Genomic DNA, 24,227 nt, shown 5'->3' with positions numbered 1-24,227 from the left:
AGCCAGTGTTAGGCACATCTGAAAAAATAAACCTGTAATAAGTTGTTCTCCTATGTGGAGAACAAGGACCCCTCGGACCCCGAGGAGAGAGAATATGCTAAGCTCTGGTTAAACGCCAGGGTAGAGCTGTTCCCAATGAAACAAAAAGAAAAACATGAGTCGAAAACTGAATCTTGGGAACCCCTTGACCACTTACCTCCCCCGTACCATGGACCGGCTGGGCCGTCGTCCCCAGATCAAGTGGTGCCTTCAGCACCCTCGAACCCCCGAGACCAACCCACTGAGATGCATGTGTCTCAAGCGGGAGACTCGGTGCTGGCAGCGATGCCAGCAGCCCTTCCCCTTTCCCCGCCTGCAAACACCGCAGCCACAGGAGTCTCTTCAGAGGTTTCTCCGGCACAAGGCTGGGGACAGCTCTATCCGTCCTTGCCGGTCCGGCCGCCACAGCCGGGACCCTCGCACTTAACTGAAGGGGTCCCTACCGGTAACCGGGTGGCAGGGGAGTTCCCACAATCAACAAAAGGAAAAACCCCCACAAACCTCAGTTCCCCTCCTGCAAGTAGAACTCGTTTGAAAGCAAAAATGATGGGCGAGGAGGGGGGGGAGAGAGTAGTGAGAATGAGCACCGGTTGTTCCCTCTCAGGGAAGTACCGACACCCCCGGGAGTGATTGGATTTGTGAATGTTCCCCTTAACTCCGGGGATGTGCGAGCGTTTAAAAAGGAGATGGGGCGATTGTTAGATGATCCTTTGGTGTGGCTGAAAAGCTGGATAACTTTTTAGGAAGTAGTATTTACACATACGATAATCTTATGTCCATCCTGAGATCGCCTGTTTAATCAAGAGGAAAGAGAAATGATTAAACAAGCCGGTATCAGAGACTGGGACCGACGCAATCCACAGGGGACACCAGGTGACCAGAAATGGCCTAGCGTGAGCCCGAGCTGGAATGCCCAGGGAGGAGGGCAGGCAGAGCATGGTGGATTTAAGAAACATGATTGTTCAGAGAATAAGAGAGGCAGTTCCCCGAGGTCAAAACATTAGTAAAGTGTTCGGGGAATGCCAAGGGAGGGAGGAATCGCCCACGGAATGGGTAGAGAGGTTACGGCGAAGTTTTCAGATCTACTCTGGAACTGACCCGAACTCTCCCGTGGGGGAAGTCTTACTAAAAACACAATTTGTTGCCAAATCCTGAGAAGACATTAGGAGGAAATTAGAAAATATTGACAGGTAACAAGATAAAAGCCTCCAAGAGCTTCTGAGGGAAGCTCAAAAAGTATATATGAGAAGGGAGGATGAAAAACAGAGACTGTAAGCTAAGGTTTTGGTAGCTGCAGTCAAAGAAGTCCAAAAGCAAGAACAAACACAAGGTAAGTTTAAAACACTACCTAGAAAACAGAAAAGCACTCACAAGGCAGCCCCTACCCCACGGAGAGAGCTCCCCGAATGTTACTACTGTAAGAAAGTAAGACACATTCAGCAGGATTGCAGGCAAAGAAAAAAAAAAAAAAAGAAAAGATTTTTCAAGAAGATTAGGGCTGTCAGAAGCTCTTTAATTTGGGGACAAGAACATCCAAGGAGCCCTTGATAAAATTAAAAGTGAGTCCCCAATGGCAGGAAGTAAGCTTTTTAGTGAACACTGGAACAGAGAGAGGTACTCTGCAGAAATTGCCAGAGGGGTGTGTGACAAGCAAGGAAAAAGTTTTTGTAATTAGAATCAAGGGGGATCCTTTCAAAGTATCTGTAATAGAGATGTAGGAATAGAATCAGAAAATAAAATTTGTTTAAGAAATTTATTGCTTGTAGAGGAAGCAGATTATAATTTATTAAGAAGAGACATGATTGTTGCATTAAGAATTAATATCGTTGTTAAAAACTCTAAATTAGTAGTAAAAATATTCAAACTGACTCCCAAAGACAAAGAAGAAATTAACCCTAGAGTGTGGCACTCAAAAGGAGAAATAGGGAAATTAGATATCAAGCCTATTAAAATAGAAATCGAGGACCCTGAAGACCCTATAAAGATCAAACAATACCCCATCCCGATAGAAGGGAGAAGGGGATTAAAACAAGTAATTGACGACCTCCTTAAAGGGGGTACCCTGAAACCCTGTATGTCTCAGCATAACACCCCCATCCTGGCTGTAAGAAAAACAGATAGCAGTTTATGATTGGTTCAGGACCTCAGAGCTGTAAATGTTAGAACCCGAACCAGATCCCTGGTGGTAGCCAGTCCTTACACTTTACTAAACAGGCTCTCACCTAAAGATGTATAGTATAGTGTAATCGATTTAAAAGATGCTTTTGGACTTGCCCTCTAGATGAAAAGAGTAGAAATTTCTTCGCCTTTCAGTGGGAGGACCCGGACACAAACCGAAAGCAACAGCTGAGGTGAACGGTCCTCCCGCAGGGGTTTGTAGAATCCCCAAATCTGTTCGGACAGGCTCTGGAACAACTACTCGCCCAATTCATTCCAGAGGAGGGGACAAAATTGTTACAATATGTAGATGACTTGTTAATTGCCGGAACGACGGAAGAAAAGGTGAAGAAAAGCATGATTTCTTTACTGAATTTCTTGAGACAGAAGGGGTTAAAAGTATCTAAATCCAAATTGCAATTCACAGAGCCCGAAGTAAAATACCTTGGTCATTGGATATCTCAAGGGAAAAAGAAATTAGACCCTGAGAGAGTAGCAGGGATTCTTGCACTCCCTGCCCCAAAAAGAAAAAAGACAGATAAGACAATCTTTGGGGCTCCTGGGATATTGCAGACAATGAATTGAAGGATTTAGTGAAAAAGTAAAATTTCTGTATAAAAGGTTAAACACTGATAAGTTGAAATAGACTGAGCAAAATGAATTTAATTTTCAGAAATTAAAGGATGCACTCATAACTGCCCCCGTACTAACTTTACCGGATACCAATAAGAATTTCAATTATTCGTAGATGTGAATAGACAAGCAGCACAAGGAGTTCTGACCCAAGAGTGGGCAGAAAAAAGAAGCCCATAAGGTTTCTCTCAAAATTTTTAGACCCGGTTAGTCGGGGTTGGCCTACTTGTTTGCAAGCAATTGTGGCAGTGGCTTTATTAGTAAGAGAAGAAAAAAAAAAAAAAAAAAAAAAAAAAGGTAACTTTCGGAGCTCCCTTGATAGTCTACATGATGTAAGAAATATCTTACAACAAAAAGTGGAAAAGTGGTTGACTGATTTAAGGCTTCTGAAATATAAAGCCATCTTAATCAGCTCGCCTGGTTTAGAATTAAGAACCACTACTGCGCAGAATCCTGCGCAGTTCCTGTTTAGGGAACCAACAGAGAAACTATTACACAATTGCATTGAAACTGTGGAATTGCAAACTAAAGTTAAACCAGATTTAGAAAATCAGGAGTTAGAAAGAGGAGAAAAGTAGTTTATAGATGGATCCTCAAAAGTTGTTGAGAGAAAAAGAAAGTCAGGATATGCTAGAGTGAATGGCATATCAGGAAGCATTGTGAAATCAGGCCCCCTAAAAGCAAGCTGGTCTGCACAAGCTTGCGAGCTTTATGCTCTCCTGAGAGCCCTCCAGGGGTTGAAAGGAAAGAGGGGGATCATCTATACAAATTCGCGGTATGCTTTTAAGGTAGTACATACTTTTAAGAAAATTTGAGAAAAAGAAGTCTGATAAATACGAAAAGAAAAGAGTTAATCCATAGGGAAATCATTCGACAAATTCTACAGGCTGTCAGAGAACCAAAAGAAATATCAGTTGTCCATGTAAAAGGACACCAAACAGGATGGCAGTTCCACACCCAAGGTAACAACCTGGCAGACAAAGAGGCAAAACGAGCGGCTTTGTTAACCAATCTGCAGAAAAGAGGACTGATTCCCCAAAGCACAACACTGGGATTTGCCATACACCAAATGCAGCCTGGGGATAAAGTCCTGATCAAAGCTTAGAAAGAGCTCCCCCTCAACCCTCACTAGGAAGGACCGTTTCTCATCCTCCTGACCACAGACACAGCTGTCCGGACTGCAGAAAGGAGCTGGACACACTCACCTCGAGTGAAAAAAAGTAACGGATTACAACTCCTCTGAGTGGAAAGTCACCACACCTCCGGGAGAACTGAAAATCAAACGCCGGCGTCATCACAAATGACAAGTGACGACCAGATAAGTTGTATTAATCCTGATTGTAATTGTTTTCCATTTATCCACTTCGAGTGTGCTTATTGTAAACAGATTTGGGTAGCCCACTGTTTAAGAGGGTACAAACCTAAAGGATTGTGCACAAAGTGTCTAGAGAAAAAACAGGAGGAGACTAGCCGTTTCTTAACACTTGCCACCCGGGCGGGGTCCTTAGAACTAAACTCTCCTGAGTGGTTCCTATTGTTCCAAAAGGGGTTAAGAGGCCAGTTAGATTCCAAAGCCAAGGCTTTAGAAATCGAGTGCCGAAAAACAATTAAAGTTTAAAGTACTGTGTAGGACAGACCCAACTAAATCGTCTCGGTGAGCTATTTTCAAAAGAAGGTACGCCTTAAAGACTACCAGGGCCCCTGAAGACAGTCCCTGCTGCCGAGAAGATGATAATCCCCGCCGTATGTTCCTATACGGGCGAAGGGCAGGGCAGAGAGATGCAATGGTGGGGAATCCTGATAGTCCTGAACCTAGCCGTATGCTTGGCCGAGGGAATGAGTCCCGAGGCGCCTCCGGGGGTGAGTCCCCTGGAGAAGTGTGAGCAGTGTCGGACTGCCACAGAAACCGGACGAAAGATTGACTGTCCTCCAGAACTGCAAAAGGGGATGTGTTTTTCCAACGGCACTCAGTATAAGATCTGTAAATTAAAGGGGGAGGTCTGATGTTACCGCTCAAAGGCAAGTTTTAAAGACGGGCAGTTTCAAACTCCTGAAAGACAAAAGATCAAAACTACCCACTTCAGGTACAAGAGAGAAGTGGGAGGGATTCCTCCGATTTCAATTTATAGTCAATGTAATAAAACCATCTAGATCAGAAGAAAAAGACAATCCACCTTTGTAGCATATTACAAAATCAATCCTATGTTACAATAAAGCGAACTTGAAAACGTGTACTATAAGTAGAAAAATGTATTAAGAAGATAGAAATTTGAAACATGAAACAAAAGCTTCCTTCAATAATGAACCAATAATTTTAGATTTGTTAAAAAGTGAAGTTGACCGGGTATGTTTACAATTTGACCAAGTATTCTGTTTCTCCAGAGATGAAGACGAGTTAAATCCTAAAAGCAAAATATCAGACTGGGAGAAAAGTGAATGTGGTTAATCTCACACTCATCCCTCTGTAAGATTGAATAAAATAATACGAATTTTTAATGTGGTCAAATTATTAGGTGGGGGACTGTAATAAAGAATTGGATGAATAAAAATTCGAAAGAAAAGGTTTAAATAAAGTATATGTAATTGTAAATGATGAAAATATGGAATGAGAAATCCTCCTCCAGGTCGAGGCAGGATTTCTCTTCCAAAGCAACAGATTGCAGCCAAGCACCCAGATAACAATCGCAAGCAGGCACATCAGCCCCGAAAGAATGGGCAAGACACGGGCCATCGAACAAACAAAAGAACGGGCCCGGACGAGATATCGCCGAGCCTGAGCACCTCCACCCTGACCACCTGTGCTGGAGAAATGGAGAAACTAGACAAAGGAAGAGGAGCCAGCCGAGATAGCCATCGGCTCCAGGATGGGTGCCACCACTCCACCCTAATGGCCCGGACCAAAATGATATCAAAAAGACATCCTGGACCTCTTTACATATGAGGAGCCTCTGCCCAACATCTATTGACTCTATTCTCTGGTGCCAGGAAATCTATTCTTCGAACAATTAAGAACCTCTTAGCAAAGGGTGCCTGCTTGGAATTTGGCCTCGGGACACAAACTTCCTATAAAAACCCAGGCCAAAGGACTCTCAGGTGTGGATTTGGGAGCACCTATACCTTGCGTATAGACCCTGTCCACCCAGCGCTGCGCTGTTCATTTTATTGTGGTTTTTTTCTCTTTGTTCGAATTTATTATTGTTTGATAATAAATTTTCTCTTTTATATAACCCGAAATTGCCTTTGCATTTATAACATGCCAGGAGCATGAGTTCATGTGTACAGCTCTAGAGACACACAAGAGGTGAAGCTGCTGTTTGTGGGAAGAAAATCTTCTCTTGATGTATATGGGTAGAAGTCTAAAAATGTTGCTACCCTGCACTCTGGAGACTTGTCTAACTGATATAATTTTGTTGTAATTCTTGGTCAGAATTTACAGACTTTCTTGAATTGTCCAAGAAAGTTGCTGGATTTTCCAGTTTATCTTCTATTGCTTTCCTAAGCACGTAGTGCTAGACTCTTTACCTAAGCATTAGTTAAATCTTTAATATAGAAGGCAACCCAGTGAAGCCTGGGCATCATCCTCTAATGGCTGATTCCAAAAAATAAAAAAAAGTGTAACTATAACTAACAGCAAAAAAGATCTGGGCTCTAGAGCTGAATTGCTGCTCTTTTTACCATTGCTGTCTATTGCTTTAAATTAAATTAATGGTCTGGTGTAGAGGAAGCCCATTCCTCTGACAGGCTCCATCCCTGGAGATCTGTCCCCTAAGATAAGACAAAACTACTTAGTCATGGTGACTAAGCTGTGGACCCCTTCCTTCCTCTGGACCCCATGTTATCTCCTTGTAAACTATTGGTCATTTCATTCCGGTCTCAGACCATTGGTCCCTTTCCCAATTCTCCCCTTCCCTATAAAAACCCCAGCTTTTGCCCAGTTCAGGGGAAGTTTGTCACAGGCCTCCTGTGCTGAAGCCTGCTGATAAAGGGCTCCACGGAATGCTCCACGGACTCCTGTCTCTAGTCTATGTGTTAGCTGGGGTAACCCATGGGTGGAGCTGGTCTGATCTGAGGTTATTACAGAGCTGAAATCATTTCTAAAAGAGCTGATCACTTGAAGCCTCAGACTGCTCCTAAGGGTTACCCCTGGCTGAAGCTGCCTGAGATTCCCTGGACGGCAGTCTGGGTGGAGGAACTTGGTTTTTTCCTCCAGTATTCTTTCTTTATGCAAGTTTGCAAGTAGCTTTGATTAGAAAATTCCATTTTTGTTCACTTATCTGTACCTGTCAGGGGAAACTGTTTTGCAAATTTATTTAATCTGAAGGCCAATGAGATCAATATCAATTTTTGAAGAAAAATAATCTTGAACTAGAGGTAGACAATTCTGATATTTTACTTGAGTCTTTATATTTTTCTCTCAAAACCATAATCATAAAGTGCTCTTAAATAACTTGAGCAAACATTATTCTTAGAGTACCCCTATGAACTCACTGCTGGCAATGGCTATCTGCCTCTTGGGAAAAGGACCACATTAGTCTTTTTATAGGATGACTGTTGATGAAGCTTGTCATTCAGCTTCACTTGTAGAGCTGCTGTGTTGTAATTGTTTCTTTTTACTAGACAGCTAAAAAAAAAAGAACTAGTCTGCTATGGAGGCATATCACTAATATTTTAGTAAGAGGAAATATAAGACATGTTTAACTGGAAATATAGGGAGCTCCATTTGTTTGTGAGAAACAATTCATGTGCTTAACTTACCCTTCAGATTTATGGTGAATTCTGTATAAACCAGACCTGATTTATATGTGTTTGTTTATTTTTGGGATTTAACATTTCCCTTAAAAGAGTAATTTAAACAAGGGGTTTGGGATTTTTTTCCTGCTGCTCCCATCAACCGTGATCTTTTTTATATGCTCCAAATTTCTAACAATGCCAACACTGAAAATTTTGGAAATGGCATTCAACATAAGTAGAGCAGTTGACACCAGGTCTGTTCCCAGTTCCGTGCACACACTAAAACCTGCCGTGGCGACCGAAAGGCCGGAGCACCGCGACTTCTCTAGAGAAGCAGCCCTGAAAAGGGCTGGGCCGAAGTGCGTGTGAGCAGCTTCGGGCAGGCGAGTGATTCCAGCTCGGCTCAGCGGCGGCGTGCAGGCGACACGGGAAGAAGGGACGAGAAAGCTGGTCTAGCGTTCCGCTAAGCACAAACCTTTATTCAGGCAGAACTTTGGCGAAGGGAGCCAGCAACAGCTAATCTCCCGAACAGGGGAAAACCCGGAATATTTACAGGGGAGGAGAGGGGCGGGGGCGGCCTGAGATACATGTATTGGGGTGGGACAGCAGGGGGGAGCATCAATGGGGCATAACAGTTTAACATATTTAACATATTTAACATTTTTAACGTATTTAACAGTTTAACATATCTAACTCAAAGATCCCTGGGAGCGATACATTGTCTCTCTCTTACAGAGAAGTATCTTGTCTCCAGGGGAGAGCCAGGATCTCAGGCTTGGTGGGCTCCTCTGCACCCACAAAAATCTTCAAAGATTTATCTGTAGCTGTAGATATAGTGTAGAGAACCTGATTATAGATGACACCTGAGGATCTACAGTTTTCTGGTTTTAACTAGAAGTTTTAGTTTGCTTCTTGCCAAGTCAGTTGTTTGTCTTCTCTTGACCCTTTCTACATTGTGAAAAGTGTTGCTTAATGATGCCTCAGTACTTTTCTTCTTCTTGAGTATTTGGGGACTAAAACTTCCTAAGCCTTATATTGAATGTTCTTGCTTCCACATAAAAACCTATTTTCTACAAATCAGTGTTCATTTGAAGAATAGTGTTTCTGTGTTTGTATTAATATTCATAGATAGTTGATAATTGAAATGATCAGTCTTCAAAAAAACCCTGTCTGTTCTTGAATATCATTCGTGTTGTCTTTTAGGTACTTCGGATGCCGCCTTTCATCCCAAAACATTGAGAAAAAAACGACAATTTTATGGCTTCATAACAGCATCTGGGTTTACTTCCATAATTGTATTACTTGTCCTAAAAACATTAGGGTTGTGTGAACTGAAGTGCTCGTAGGGGCCTTGCTTTTGTGACTGAATGGTAAAGATTTGAGTTAACAAGATTTAGTACTATATTGTTCAGGTTTACGTGTCATACTGTGACTGAAAGGAATTTGGAATTGCTCTGTCAGGCAGCTGACTAGGGAGAAAGTGATGAATAGAAGAAAATCTCTTCAGTTTTAGCAAAGGCAACTGATATAGAAACTACTGGTTTCTTCTTCTGAAATGTTTCATTTGGCTTCTTTTTTGCCACAGTAGTTCCCAAGATTCACCATTTAAACAGCATTCAGGCTTATAACTGCAGTCATTATGTTGCAAAATATGGAATATGTAAAATTTTCTTAATAAAGAATGTTCATTGATGTTTCATCTTCGTATGCTTTAAGCCTAATAAACAAGAAGAGAGATTTAATCCATGAAACAAAGAGCAGCAAACAAGCAAGATCTAAGTTATGTCCAGATGTTAGAAGAACAAATTACTTGTTGGTAGAATTGCCTTGTTAAGGTTTAGGACTGGACATGCTTCAGTGATGTCAGACCTAGGGGGAGGTTAACAAAGCTTTGGAAGAAAGCTGTTGCATCTCTTTTTCCATTATCCAGTTTTTCTGGGGTTATAACTAGCTGCTCAAAAATGAATGGAAATATAGCATCTTTTCCCCAAGGCATCTATGGATGGGAATCAGTTTTATCTGGTAAGATCATTACCAGTGCATTCTACTGTAGCTCAGCATGGGAAGTGAAGGATGCAAGTCAGCATGCAGAATCATTGAAATGGTAAGATAATTCTGGTACTTCTGGCAGTAATATTTTCATACTTGCAGTCCTATTGTGTGTTGGGCCAGACCGGGTCCTTTGGTCTGACCTGGGAAGCCATGACTTTCCCAGAGAGAGTGGTTTCACAACAGACAGCCTTGGGGAGGTCTCTGGCAACCCCTGGCCACTGGGCAGCCTTAGCAAGGGGAAGCCTTTGGCTGCAAGTGATTTCAGCTCAGGGATTTCCAGCTCAGCTTGCAAGGTTATCCCAGGCTGACTCAGAAATAGAGAGACAGGAGAGTTGTGTGACAATTCCACAAAGACAGCCTTTATTGCCCAGCAGCTCTGAGAAGGGGAGCCAGGGACACTGGCTCCTTCCTGAACTGGGCAGAAACTGGGGTTTTTTGGGGGGAAACCCAGAGTGGTACCAGGAGGGAAAACCAATGGGTTACAAAAGATCGGCATAGACACCAAAGCATGGTGGGATAGCTCACCATGGCAAGAGAGGATGGTCCCATGTAAGGGGTATCTCTCCAGGAGAGGATTGAGGTAAGCTTATCACAGCTCCCTCAGGGCACATTCCTTCAAGGGAAAGCCTTGGAAGGCTGACCTGCCTCCACACAATAGAAAAGATTTTGTAGACTCTGTAGTATTTAAATACCATCTCTGAACTATGTTTTCGTTAAACCTTCCTTACTCAAAGTTCTACTTCAGTAAGTCCTGAAAGATTTACTGCTAATTCTTGCCAAGTTTCTAATGTTTCCAGACCTGTTGGAATGAGTCCAGAGGAGAGCAGAGCTGGAGCACCTCTCTGAGGACTGACTAAGAGAATTGGAGCTGTTCAGCCTGGAGGAGAGAAGGCTCTGGGGAGACCTTATGGCACCTCATAATAACTAAAAGAGGTCTACAAGAAAGCTGAAGAGGGACTCTTTGCAAAGGCATGTACTGTCTGGGAAAGGGGGAATGACATTAAACTAAAGGAGAGCAGATTTTTATTAGATATTGGGAAGAAAGTCTCTACTGTGAGTGAGGATGGTGAGGCACTGGAACAGATTGCCCAGAGAGGTTGTGAACTCCCAGTCCCTGGAAGTGTTCAAGACCAGTCTGGATGAGGCTCTGTGTAACCTGGTCTAGTGGAAGGTTCTATGGCCATGGCAGGGGGTTTGGAACTAGATGATCTACTTGAAAGGAGGTTGTAGCAAGGTAGAGGTTAGCCTTTTTGCCCCAGGCAACTAGCAACAGGACAAGAGGTCCTCAAGATGGGCCAAGGGAGATTCAGGTCAGACACCAGAAAGAGTTTTTTCACTAAAAGGGTGGTTATGCATCAGAATGGGCTGTCCAGGGAAGTGGTGGAGTCAGTTTCTTTAAGTGTTCAAGATGTGAGTGGATATGGCACTTTGTGCTGTGGTTTAGTGGACAAGGGGGGGTTTCCATCAAAGGTTGAAGTCAGTGACCTTGGAGATCTTTTCCAATCCTAATGATTCTATGATCTTCAAGGTCCCTTCCAAACCTAATCATTCCTTGATTTAATGATTCTGGCGTCTTATGCAGTGTAACATAAAGCAAGCTGAAGACACAAGATAATTGCCTTCCTCTGGCGGCACTTCTGTTATAGGCAGCTGCCTGTAACCTGTAGGTAATATGTTCCATTTACTCAAGGTTCTGACCCATCAAAGGAAAATGAAGTATAACACACCTCTGTAGTAAATCTACAGTGTTGATAGATACTTTAGTGATATGGTTCTGCTGGAGCCTAGGCTAGCTCTGAGACACTCTGGCTTGCTTGGCACCAGGAATGGCGAACAGCCTGGGTAGGATTTGATCCTAGAGCTGAAACTTTTGATCCACAAGCTCAACAAGGGTGCAGGGTAATGACCACAGTCAGGATCAGGTAAAGGAGGAGGCTCTCTGTTTGAGATTATGGGAACAGGTTTATTGCCAAAGGGGATCAGTGACAGAAGGGCACTGAGCATTGCTGTGCTCAGGATTTTATACAGCAGTAACTCAATGGGCGGGTACAAATAAACAGCTAATGGGGACTCCAGGAGGGAGGAGCAAGGGGAAGGGATTACAATGCAGGGACCAACAGGGATGAGGGGGAGGAGAGGACCAGTCACTTAGGCCAATGGGGCCTCGAGGGTTAGGGGATTGACAGGGAAGGGTCCAGAACAAAGGGCAGGGTTTACAATGATGGACAGGGAGTGGTGAACAGAACATTGTTCTACCCCCAGAACAATGGGGCAGGGATGTGGTGACAGGCAGAGAACATTCGGGAATAAAGGGTTGGGTTTACAATGATGGACACGTTAGGGGAGGATAAAACTCTTAGGGGTAAACCAACTTGGGAGGAGCACAAGAATGAACTATGTAACTGGCAAACTGAAACATACAATTACTAATAAACTTAAACACTCACCACAACACTTTAATAATGTGTGACAAATGTATATTAATTAAATGAACGCTGTGCTAGACAGAGCGCATTTGAGCAATAATTTCTGTGTAGAAATTGTTAGGTGGGGCTCAGTTACCAAAATTATTCTAGCTAGATAACTCATTCATAGTAATGTTCCCTCCTGACAGTAAAACTTATCTATAATTTAAAATATTCATATTAATAATAAAATGTGTTTGTGACACTTGTAATTTCCTAAAGAACTCTTTGTAAACAGAATTTATAAATGCTTCCTGGTTTACTCTGTGAATGGTCAAGATTTACCTCACACTTCTTACACATATTTGTAGGGGTGCTTGCTTGGGGGTAGGTGTTTTTTTCCCCTCTCTACACACATTCATTCACCCTGTTTTTACAGTCTGTTCCAGTTTGTCAAGCAGTGGCATTGGCTAGATAATAGATGATAATCTGTTCATTTGTACTGTCAAATTGTTACTGTAGTATCCCACAAAGAAATAGTGGAAGGACAGAAAGGCCTTTCTGCAGAGAAGCTTCAGTCCAGTGGTAAGTGCACAAGATCTTTCCAAAGACAAAATGAAACAGTGATTGGGACACTGTTCTGATAGTTGATAGTTCTATTTTGAGCTCTGAAGAGCTCATCTCTTTGAAGAACAAAGAAATATTGGTTATTTATAATTATTGCAGGGATAAATGCGGAAACCTTTGCTGGAGAGTGAAAAAAAGTTAATAAAAGAAAAGTCATTTGAATTAATCTTTCATGATTAATGGGATCTTTTAAAGGCAGATGTGATTAAGTGATTTAACTGGATTCAGAAAATACAATTGAATCGGAAGCATTTTTATAAATTATGAAATTATGTTAATTTAGATGAACCAGAAACATGGACAGGCTAATTGAACTACACTAATGTATACAGACACTTTCTGAAAGCTGATGAACGCTTTGTAAGTGCTAATGTTTCTCCATAATCCGCCTCTGATTTGGTGGTATATCTTGCCATGCACTCTTACTACAGGCTGTGATTAAGTCTCTGGATTCTGTAAGATTTAAGTGCAGTTGTAATGTTGTAATTTCTAAATTATCAGATTCTGCTGCCTCATACTGCAGCTTTAGTTCTGAAAGTGGCATCAATAGGTCCTAGTATGGTATTTCAAGTAATGTGCAGTAATATGTTGCTTTTGTAGGGCAGTTAATTAAAGGTTAGGTTGTTTAATGTTAATGAAGAGGGGTGAAATATTGAGGGTTGAGGCTTTTTTAATTAAAAAAAATGGAAATAAAAGTTCTACACTGTTATCTATGTTTTAGATTAGCAATGCCAATAAAATGACCTCTTATGCTTTGTTGAGTTCCTTTTTTGCTGTATGTACATTTTAAGGCAAGGCCAAATCAGAATATCCCTTGCTTTACTGTTCAGTAATTTGGCTCACTTCTGATAGATCTGTCCTGTGATCTGGCAGTGCCTAAGGTGTAAAGCAGGCTGGGGTACTCCTGAATTCTGCTTCTGGGTTAAATGTGTATAAATGTATTAATGAACAAATTACTCTCTAGCAGTGCTGGTGTAGTTAGTTGATCCCTCTTGGCCTAATCCATTAATGAAAAGAACTTGTTGAGAATTTTGTAACTCATAGAGCTGTCAGTTTTTTTCTTGCTGCTCTGTGTCCTGAAGCTCAGGACAGAGAAGGTCAGCTGCTGTTGTGTAGGTGGGTGCGTATTTTTTCAAGGACCAAAGATATTGATGTAGGTGGACAGGAGGGGAGAAACAGCTGGTAGAAGTAACAGGGTATCTGGTGGTGACTTTATGATGCTTGTATCCCAAATAGCCTTGTTTATGTTGCATATTAAGTTCTACACCTTTAAAACTGGTTCTGAGAGCAAAGGTTGGGGAAGAAGAAACCTCAGTTTGTGCTCAGAAACAGCATTTACTCCCCTGAAGGCTTGTCCTGGATTGTGTTGTCTGCAGCACAGACAGACAGCAGGACAGAGATCTCCTTTACTTTTAGTTAGTTTTTAGCTAGCTGAGGCAGAGAAGTTCCCTGGACTGTTTTTTTCCTTTTTCCTTGGATCTGTTCAAACCTGCTCTGGACTGAAAACCCAGAAACCCCCGGGAGCTCATACCTGTGGCCCACCGGTATGAAAACTGGAGCCTGGGCCTCGGCACTTTCCAGCTCTGGCGGGACTGATAAGAGACTGAGCAAGCCGAGCTACACCACATGAAAAGGACTTTCTTAATTTGCCATCTCTTTGAACAGCAAGAGGTTTTATTCTTCAATATTATTCATTCTTTATAGATACTTTGCTTGTTAAATAAACAGTTTTTTCCACTTTTCTCCAAGGAAATCTTTTTCCTGAACCAGTTGGGGGAGGGGCTTCTTGAATTTGCTTTCTAGAGGGACCTCTTTCAAAGGTTTTCTCCCAAATTTGCCCTAAACCAGAACAGGGGGGATAGGATGTCTTGGGTGAGTGAGAATAGAAAGCTTCAGAGGAAACCAGAGCCCGTGTGCCATAGGAGAACAATGGGGTGGGAGCTAGTAGATGGACACCTGCAAAATTGTGAAAGCCTTTCTCCCTTCTCTCCAATGCTACACACCAGGCACCCCAATGGGTCTCACCCTGACTGCTACAGCATCAGACTCCTTTTGGACTAGATCAAAAACCAAGGTTCCAGCTAACCATATCCACTGCTGCTGCACTGCTTAACACAGTGCTTAGAGGTATACAGTTAGCTAATGAATGCTTAACACAGAGTTTCTCACACATGTAACTGCATGAAATTTTATGTCTGTGTTAATATAAATAATTGGCAGGCAGGAGAAGTTGCTATATAATAGGAACTACGGAAACTGAATTGCAAGTTGGACAACTGGGTCAGGCTAATTGAAGTAACGTCACCAGGTCTGAGGGTAGACATGGCTCTCATTTGCATGTTGAAGGTCTGTGGATCTACAGGGCTTTCAGCTGTTCTTCATGTACATTAATTCCATGTACATTAATTTTTATTTGTTTTGTGTTTCTTTTGTGAATTATTATCTGCTTTGCAGCAGAAGTCTTGATATGCGGATAGAAAAACACTATAACTCACAGAATAGTTATAAGAGTAGGTATAAATTTATTCAGTGTGGAAGTGCATGGGGGATAGCTCCTCCTAAAACATGCACACTTTTGAGATTTGGCTTTCTCTTTTATCCTTTACAAATTAGGGTTACACAACACGCCTAATACATATTCATTTCCTAACCCTGCCTGCCCCCCGGTTCATATTAAAATTAGCTCCATGCCACTTTGCGGCTGTGCTCTTTTTTGGTCAGTTTGGTGGATGTCTAGGGGTCTTTGGGATGAGGTCAGCAATTTTCTCCTTAGCTGAACTTTTTACCTTGTCTTCTCGCGCATGCTTCTTTTAGTCCTTTGACCACCTTTCGGACTTTGATACTGTTCCTTCCGGCTTAGGGGTCCAAAGAATCCCCTTATCCTGTGGTGCCTTTGTCCTTACATCCTGTTTGTGTATTCTCTAGCACTTTATCTTATCTTGTAGTCTCACTCCTTTTCTGCTCTTGTGGGCGCAGTGTATGGTTTTGTCAGCTCCCCCCCTCTTCTGGCCAAGCATTTCTTTATGCTTAATTCCTAATTCTTAATTTCTCTGTTTCAGTCTCATGTGGATGATATGATCCTATAGATGTGTTATGGAAATAAGTTTTCAAACTTAAAAAATGCATCCTGATTTCTGAAACCCAAAAGAGATCAGCAAAACCATCCCATAAATTAAAGCATGCACTTAGTGTGAAATGATAACCACTTAGTTTCGTATCTTGGACAGAGGTCTTTGCTTTAGTGTGGTTACTTCGTAACCCAGACTCTTTACTCTCCACCTTTTATTTCTGAAAAAAATTAAAGTATAATTTTTTTTTACCAAAGCAATCATAAAGCCAATCTTTTAATTTGTCTGAGAATTTATGATAGCAGAACACCTATGAAATACTAGCGCTTAATTTGGTGTGGGAACACAGTTGAAATAGGTTGGAAAATCATGATGGACTTCTGCCTGAGTTCTGTTTATTATGGTGAATATGTAACAAAATACTTGCTTAAATTATCTGTAATACAAAGTGTACTCTGAGATAATAGTAAAAAAATTTAATACAATTTCTTTATTCCACTGTCAGCACATCCAGGCTTTCCTTTTTTCTCCTTTGTCTTTAAATATCTCTGGAAAATCTTTCAAAGGTAGTTTTATTAACCTAACATAGTGCAGATGTCGTTAGCTTGAGAAACAAGTCACAATGACCTGTAGGATTGTGTCAAAAATATCATTTAGAGGCTTAGAATGAGGAGAGCAATTAATGAACAGTCTTCACTATGAAAAATGTCAGACTCCTCCAGGACTAAGATGCTTCTGTGCCTTACTCATTGACTGCTCTTTTGAACAAAGTTGATGTTGATGAGTGGGTTTAATTAAGCATACCTGAGAAAATCCACAAAAACCACATCAGCAGTATTAAAATGAAATATTTGAGTTTGATTTAATAAATAAAGACCTTTTCATTCCCAGGGGGTTTTATGCTTCATGTAACTCTTTCTGTCTGATATTTCTCCCTAACTACTATGTTGTCCTCACTGGAGAGTGGGAGACATGGTTTGCTACTGACATGGTCTTATGGTTTGCTTCAGGATGCAAATACCAAATACCATGCTCATATTTAAGTGTCTAATATTAAATAGGTATTAAATCTGTCATAATGGAAGACATCTCTTGGAATGCTCTCAGTTAACCTCTTGAAAAATGGTAGGAGTGGGAAGAAGCACATGTGACTAGAAGGACAGAAATCTTAAATGGCTGAAGCTCATTCCAGAGTTGCTGACCCTATAACCTTGTTAAAAATACTTCCTTGGGAAAAATCTCTGTATTCATATGTAAAAAAAAAATAAAAAAAAATCATATGTAAATCTGGATCATTCAATGTAGTTTGTGGCGTACAGGTCTAAATTGAAATTTGATGAATGGTAGCCCTCAAAATCCATGTTATTATTTTCACATGTAATACATACAGTAATATATGTATCAGCATGGGGTTTTTGTTACATTTTCTATTCCATTTTGACACCTGGGAGAGTATGCCTAGAAGGAGAAGGCTATTTTTGTATCTTTTTTGTGTACATTGAAATGAAAATTGCAGTAATATATTAAAAAATACTATTATTTTGTGTTTTGATGAGAAGGTTCAGGGGAAGTGGGACCTTTTTTGTTGTACAGTTGTACTGCTTTTAGGTATTTATTTTGGTTTTATTTGTAATTTCTATTGTGTAAAGTCAATTGGAATGTGAAGAACAGTTTGGTGAAAGTACTCATAATTTGCATTTTGAGCCAAGTGGTAAATGGAAGCTTTAATAGCCTTTCAGTACCACTTCAGAAGTGGACAGAAATGTCAGAACTTAGTAAAAATAGCATATCCTACAGTGGACATTCAACCAGAAATCTAAAATTAGCATTGTATCCTGGATATAGTACTGGAGGTGGTTATAAGCACTAAATTGTATTCAGTACCCTCTGTTATGCAAGCAGGTCTCAACATAGTTATTTTAAACATTTTATGGTTTTATGCAAAGCTACCTTACTGTTATTACTATTGTTCTTTATATGGCATCAAAATGTGAAACGTGTTTCATAGGAATTAAAGCAAAGCCCTAGCCAGAGACGTTTAGTATCATGGTTCTGCGTGAATGGAAGCCAGTGGCAGAATTCCAGCTGACTTCAGCTGGAAGTATTAGTAGATCCTGACTTCTTTCTGATAATATATATAAACACGCATATAAGTTGGCATGTTTGAGTGTGATTTATGTCACATTATTCTATTTTGCTTGTAGCATTCCAATAGAATTTGGCCAAATGAGCTTGAAGAAGTTCTATCCCCGCATTAGGGAATGTAAAGCTTGAGGAGAAACAGAGCTTGGGTATTATGGTTTGTGTAATTACTTGAATATTAATGCAAATTACAGTAGGTTCTGATGAGTGTCATATGGGGAAACTCTGTACTGACCTTTTCTTTCCCATTATTCTACCCTCTTCTTGATTCTGGAACAATAGCAGGACATAGGATTTTTAATGACTGTGGGCAGCATGTTTCTTTAAAACCCACTGGCATGACCTGTAGGAATAGGATGGAATTTTCTTATGACATAATTACTGAGTACAGGTGTTGGGAATTGTGTTTGTTTTCAGATAGGGTAACAAGAGCATATGTTTCTCGTTGTCTCTATAGATGTCTGTATGTGTGTGGGCAGGGTATGGGAGAGAGAACTCTGTGTATGTAAATATTCTCCTAGAGGAAAAATACCTAGGAAAAGGATGGTTTCCTTTATTTTCCTTTATTTAATTTCCTTTATTTATTTACTTTTTGGTTTTTTTATATTTTAACTATATGTGATAATAATTTTTAAATTCAGAGTGCATTACTTAATATTTTGGAAGTTATAAATAGACTGACTTTTTAACACAGTCTTTAAGGTGAGAGACTGCTGCTTCATGTTTTCATATTCATCTGCAGATCTTTATTGCTTTGGTCAGTATTTTTACAGCAATTCCTTGTCATATTGAATACTTGTGAGTATTCCAACAGCTTCTTGAGTGATAAAAGAAATTATTAATTCTTAACTTAGACGATGTCTGATCTTTACTTTCACTTGTAAGAGGTTAAGTAATGCTGGGATGAAGAGGCTGGACTTTTAGGTGTGATATTCATGACTGCAGTAAAGAGAAAGGCATTCATGTGTATTGAAGGGGACACAATGAGTACAGTGATGTGGTAGTTTGACATTTAGGGAAAGAAGTAAGAACTACCCACATGTTATAAATCTGTATTGTGATATTGGCTTTTGCAAGTATTAAGATGAATATTATATGTTAAATACTTTTTGGCTATGTATGTACTTTTTTTCTTGCTAACAAGTTTTAAGCTTAAAGGAATCTCCTAAGTACAAGCAAGGAAACCCCAGAGGGCAAAGACAGTGGGGCCCAAGCTATTATCAGGAAAAGAACAATAGAGCCCAAGCTATTATCAGCAGAAAATACAAAGCCCAGCTGCCCTCAAAGGAAGGATGAGGGGCCCAGACTGTTATCAACACTGACCATTTGCAGACGAAAGGAAACCAAACTCAAAATAATGCTCATCAGCAAGAATAATGATGACCAGCAAAAATAGTGCTGAACAGCAGAAATAGAAATCAAACAGAACATGTTCTAAGTAGGCAGAACCAGAGTGGGGACATGCTAAATACTTCTTGAATATGCATCAAACCCTCACAGCAGGAGGGGATAAAAAGAGTGTTCCCGAGATACCAGGTGTGCTCTTGGCAGCACACCAAGGCACCCGGCCGTTTTGCTTTATTTCCTTTGTCTCCTAATTGTCTTTTTGTTTATATTAAGCTTTTTATAATTTATTAAGTGAATCTCGTTTTTAACACACAGAAGTAATTTTTTTGAGAAAAGCTGCTGGGAGCTTCTGTGTCTGAAATAGGCCAATAGCTGGCTAGTTCTGAGAACTGCCAACATTTTGCACCACTGAAAATTAAATCCACCTCTGTGGATACCATTTTTTATAAACCATAAGCCAGGGAACTCTCTTTTTTTCCAGCCTTGAAAGGTAGCAGAGCTCTGATGGGGCTGTCCCTGCTCACATGTGGCTTGAGGCGGGGGGACCCCAGTGGCTCCTGGGCTGGAAGATGGAGGTTGCTGGGGGAGGGACCCAGCCCCGGGCTGGGCCAGGCCATGGCTGCTGACACTCACCGACAACCCTGCCACGGCCCTGCACAGACAGCTCCAGGCCAAAAACCGCCTGCCCTCACCAGCAGCTGCCAGGCAGAGGGAGGCATCAGCACAGCCTGAAATTGTAGGGGGGGGGAGGAGCCCGCTGATCCTGAGATCCTGGCACTCCCTTGGCCCTGGGGACAAGATACTTCTCTGTAAGAGAGAGGAAAGTAACGCTCCCAGGGATCTTTGAGTTAGTTTTGTTAAACTGTTGCACTCCATTGGTGTTCCCCCCTGCTGTCCCACCCCATAAATGTATCCCGGCCCCCCCCCACCCCTCTCCTCCCCTATAAATATCCCAGGTTTTCCCCTGTTTGGGGGAATAGATGTCGCGGGCTCCCTTTGCTAAAAGCCCTGCCTGAATAAAGGCTAGTTCTTGGCAGAGCGCCAGAACAGCTTTCTCGTCTGTTCTTCCCGTGTTGCCTGCATGCCGCTGCTGAGCCGAGCCACAAGAACCAGGCTGAAATCACTCATAAAAAGACAACATGAAAACATCAAAGTCAGTAAGAGTCAAGCCTCAGATAGAAGAGGGCTGAGGAGATGCCGAATGGAGCTGAAGTACTCTTTTGGCAGGGCCATGGAAATAAACAATAATATACTGAAAATACCACCTTTAATTTATGAAAGAGTATTGAGGGAATGAAGTATTCAAGCTGTAGATCTGAGCAGAGGCTTCCATTGATGAAGCCAAGCAGATGTTGGAGTAGCTGTGATCCCATGAGACGCTTGAACAGAGAGAGAGATTGAGAGTTGATGAAGACCCTTTGCCCCCAGGGAGAGAAAAAGAAAACCTCTGTTCCCAGAGATGATCACAGTGACAGATGAAGAGAACCTTTGCTTTTGAATAACTCATCCTTAAAATAATACCCCTTGAGTTCATGGCACATGGACACACCTCTAGGAGGGCTGTGAAAATGGGAGGAATTTCATGATGCTGAACTTTTTTGCCCTAGCGGCTGCTATTTGTGGAAATGAAAAGCCACGAGAACACTGTTTCTTGTGGAGAAGTCTCATGGCATGACAATAGAAAACTCCTCTCCATACAAGAACTGATGAAAGAGTATTGTATAGTTGTCGCCCTGAAAACTCAGCTTCTGAGCTTGCTGACATGGTTTTCTAAAGACTTTCCCAGGACAGTAACTGTAAACATAGATATCTGTACATTCTTTCTGCTACACGTCTTGTGATGGGCATTTCTCAAGGCCAGTGCAGTGAGAAAGTGTTATCCTGACCATCCAATCCCTGGCCGTGGTCAGAAGCCTATAAATCCTGGGAGGAAAAATAAACTTTCTCTTCTTTTCACCACACCTCGACCTGTGTCCATGTGATCTATTCATCTTCAGCGGCGACATATAGTTGGTACTGCTTTAACGTCCCAAGTTTTATCTCTGTATTGTCAGTTGGGAAAAGAAAAAGCTAGGCAGGGGGAGGAAAGGTTCCTAGAATTTTAATTCTGCTTTCTTATTCTTGTAATCCTGTTAATAAAATTTCTTTATTCCCTTAAACTTTTAAGCCTGTTTTGCCCTTCTCCTAATCCATATCTCACATTAAGAAATAAGTAAATACTCTGGTGATTTTAGCTAGCGCTAAAACCCACATTATTTAGTGCATTAGCCGAGAATTAAACCCAAATAAGCAAATCTAAACCATTCCAAGTGGGTAAGACAGAGAAGTGTAATTTCTCCAAAGATTCATAGCAGTGGCTTATTCAGTTTGGCAGGCTTCAAAACAGTGATAAGATTGAGCAGTACTTTGGCTTTGAAAGCTGATGGGGAAAATCCCCACACATATAAAGTATTTAATAAAGGTAATTTTAAGTGATTGCAAGTACATCATGTCTTTGTGGGAATGGAAGTGTTCAGTAAACCTAAACCCAGTGGCTTAAGCAAGTTTGCTTTTTTTTTTTATTATAAGTCTTTGCTATTGTAGAACTAAGAAGAAAAAAAAAAAAATCAGGAAGAAAATTAAACTTTTGCCCACCAAAATAAACTTGGAATTAAAGGGTCCATAGTGTGGTGTGGATCTCTGCTTCTTGTTTGCATCTGGGAGGAAGAAATGCTACAGCCATGAAAGTGAATGGTGTTACAAAGGCAGCAGCCACCATGAAACTTAGTGCGTTAGCAGAAATGAGTTCTGCGGATCTGGTTTACTTTCCAAGTGAAATTGATGTATGTGTGTAAATGCAGGTACCAAAAAGAACTTTCTAAGAAAGGTTTCTTCTAAGAAAGAAACTTCTAAGAAAGTATTCATTACAGGATGAATTTTGGGAAAGCTGAATGCTGTGTCATGGGAGCTAATGAAATTGTAATTATTTTCTTAGCATGATACCTATTATAAAGGCATATAAATAACAGATTAAAAAAAACAGGCCTATAATGCCTTTCGCCTGTCATGGGGAGAAATTAAATTGTACAAGCTTCTTGTAAAACCTTTTGTAAAGGAGTTCAGGCTGCTTCAGTGGAAGGTGCTATATGGGTAAATAGGTCAATTATATCCAAGTTCAGTGAACTTACTTAAAAAAAAATTTAAAAATGTTGAGCACTAATGAACTTCTAATACTCTAATAAAGAAAAAAATCCCATGCTGTTCTAATTTTAATCTGGACAGCAACATAAACAGTTGTAAAACACATTTAGGATAGAAGAATTCAGAACAATTTGGGGTTTTCCAGTCTTTCTTTCTATAAAATTCTGGTTATGTTCTAAGATATTTAAGAAAAAGAAATGAAAAGAAAAAAAAGAAAAAAAAAGACAACAGCACCTTCCATCCCTTCCCTGAAAATGAACATTTTAATGCTAATTCAACTAAAATAGTTGTGCTGGCCTAGATGGGGGTTACTGAAAAGAAAACTCTTGAAGGCTGAGCTTATTCGTGGACTCCACTTCCCCCTCAGCTTCTGTGTTTCTCAGTTTCTGTGCGGGCAAAGCATTATTGATTCATCTCTCTGAACAGCCACATCTGTGGCTTAGATTGTTCTCTTCTTATAAAAAGGATTTAAGCTTCACAGAAATAAATTATTCCCATATTGTTGTTAGTTTTTACACTAATTTTAGACAAAGATGCTTTAGATGTGGGGAAGAAAGTTCTCCATTTTGTGTAAGTGACAAATGGAGTCACATTTTCTACTTCTCTTGCATGAGAAGTAGAAAATGTGACTAGTTCTTTATGATATGACATTTTAGGACAGATTGACAAACAGCTTGAATGACATTTCAGTGTGAGATGTAGGAACTCACTGCCTTTGCTTTATGTAAACACTGCTGGGAGAAAAACAAACTTCTGTTTGAAAAAGAAAAATGATGAGGGAGAGAAGGGCAAGTTATGCTTTAAGCTTTTTCCTTATATGATTAACACCTGGACTGTCTTCAGAAAATTGCATGTCTTTCTGCTTTTATAATTTCAGAGTGGTTATTGACTGAGCATTAGGGGGCTTTTTTTCTTTATCTGGTGCCTTAATGAGTTATTTGCAGCCTGCTGACTCTGTTAGGAAGCTAAAATAGCAATTTTAGCTATCAGACATAGAAATCATTAACAACATTTATTGAGTTCTAAACACTCTTCCATTATCTTGATGCTGTCAGATCGCCCTTGCCCACTTTTTACAAAACATAATTGAGAACATAGAAATTTCTCAACTTTTGTGGACAGGCTACAGACTGGAGAAGATTTTTATCTGAGAAAACATCATTCAAGATGAAACTTTAAGAAGCTGCATCTGCTAGTGGTAAGAACAGCTTTAACAAAGAAATCTTGACCAAAAAAAAAAAAACAACAACCCTGTGTGCCTTTTCTGATTTGTCCTTTGCATTAAACTAAGGGATGTTTTGCAGAGGTCAAATCAGTTGTATTGCAAGTGACACAGAAATCCATTCATGCTGACTTCGTATTTCTAGATTTCAGTATCTGTAGCTTCCTTGCATAGCTCAGTTCAGTTTTACAGTAACAATTAATGGTTTTGATTCTTTAGGTTTGATTTATGTATGAAGCTCCTTCAAAAGAATAGGACAGATAGCATTGCAACTCCTTCAGGTGGGGAAATGAGTGAGAATAATTAAATGCCACTTTAAAGTAGTCTTATTTATTGAAGAGCATTCTCCATGAGGAGTAATAATATCCTGTCAACTACGAAATGAAAAAAGGGTAAAGAGAAGATAAATTAAAAAGCAAATTAATCTTTTAACAGACCAAAAAGTAGGACACAAAGCTTAAAAGCTAAAAAGGAAGCATACTATAAAAATGTAAACTCTTTTTTAATACATTAGCAAGTCAACATATTTCCCTTATATTTTACTTTGTATTTGGAACCAAAGCTGCACACAGATGCATATTGCTGGAAATATGGGAATATTTTTAATTAGACTCTTTCAAGATC

At 40.5% G+C, this 24,227-nt stretch overlaps 1 protein-coding gene across 11 annotated transcripts in view; it reads left to right on the top strand.

Moving 5' to 3' along the window:
• The window catches only part of LOC147655596 (semaphorin-5A-like), a 345,256-nt gene that overhangs the window by 9,926 nt on the left and 311,103 nt on the right, over nucleotides 1-24,227 (top strand). For 2 of the 11 annotated variants that reach the window (XM_086843344.1, XM_086843164.1), the window contains exon 2: nucleotides 23,504-23,579. The exons of the other annotated variants lie outside the window; for them this stretch is intronic. The gene's annotated coding sequence lies outside the window, so the exon portion shown is untranslated. The remainder of the gene's footprint in view (nucleotides 1-23,503; nucleotides 23,580-24,227) is intronic. 11 annotated transcript variants of the gene reach the window in all.

Source organism: Cyanistes caeruleus, chromosome 1 (assembly GCF_971803275.1).
Source record: "Cyanistes caeruleus chromosome 1, bCyaCae1.hap1.1, whole genome shotgun sequence".
Taxonomy (NCBI): domain Eukaryota; kingdom Metazoa; phylum Chordata; class Aves; order Passeriformes; family Paridae; genus Cyanistes; species Cyanistes caeruleus.
Note: the sequence above shows the minus strand (reverse complement) of the source record. Positions and strands in the feature narration are given on the sequence as shown.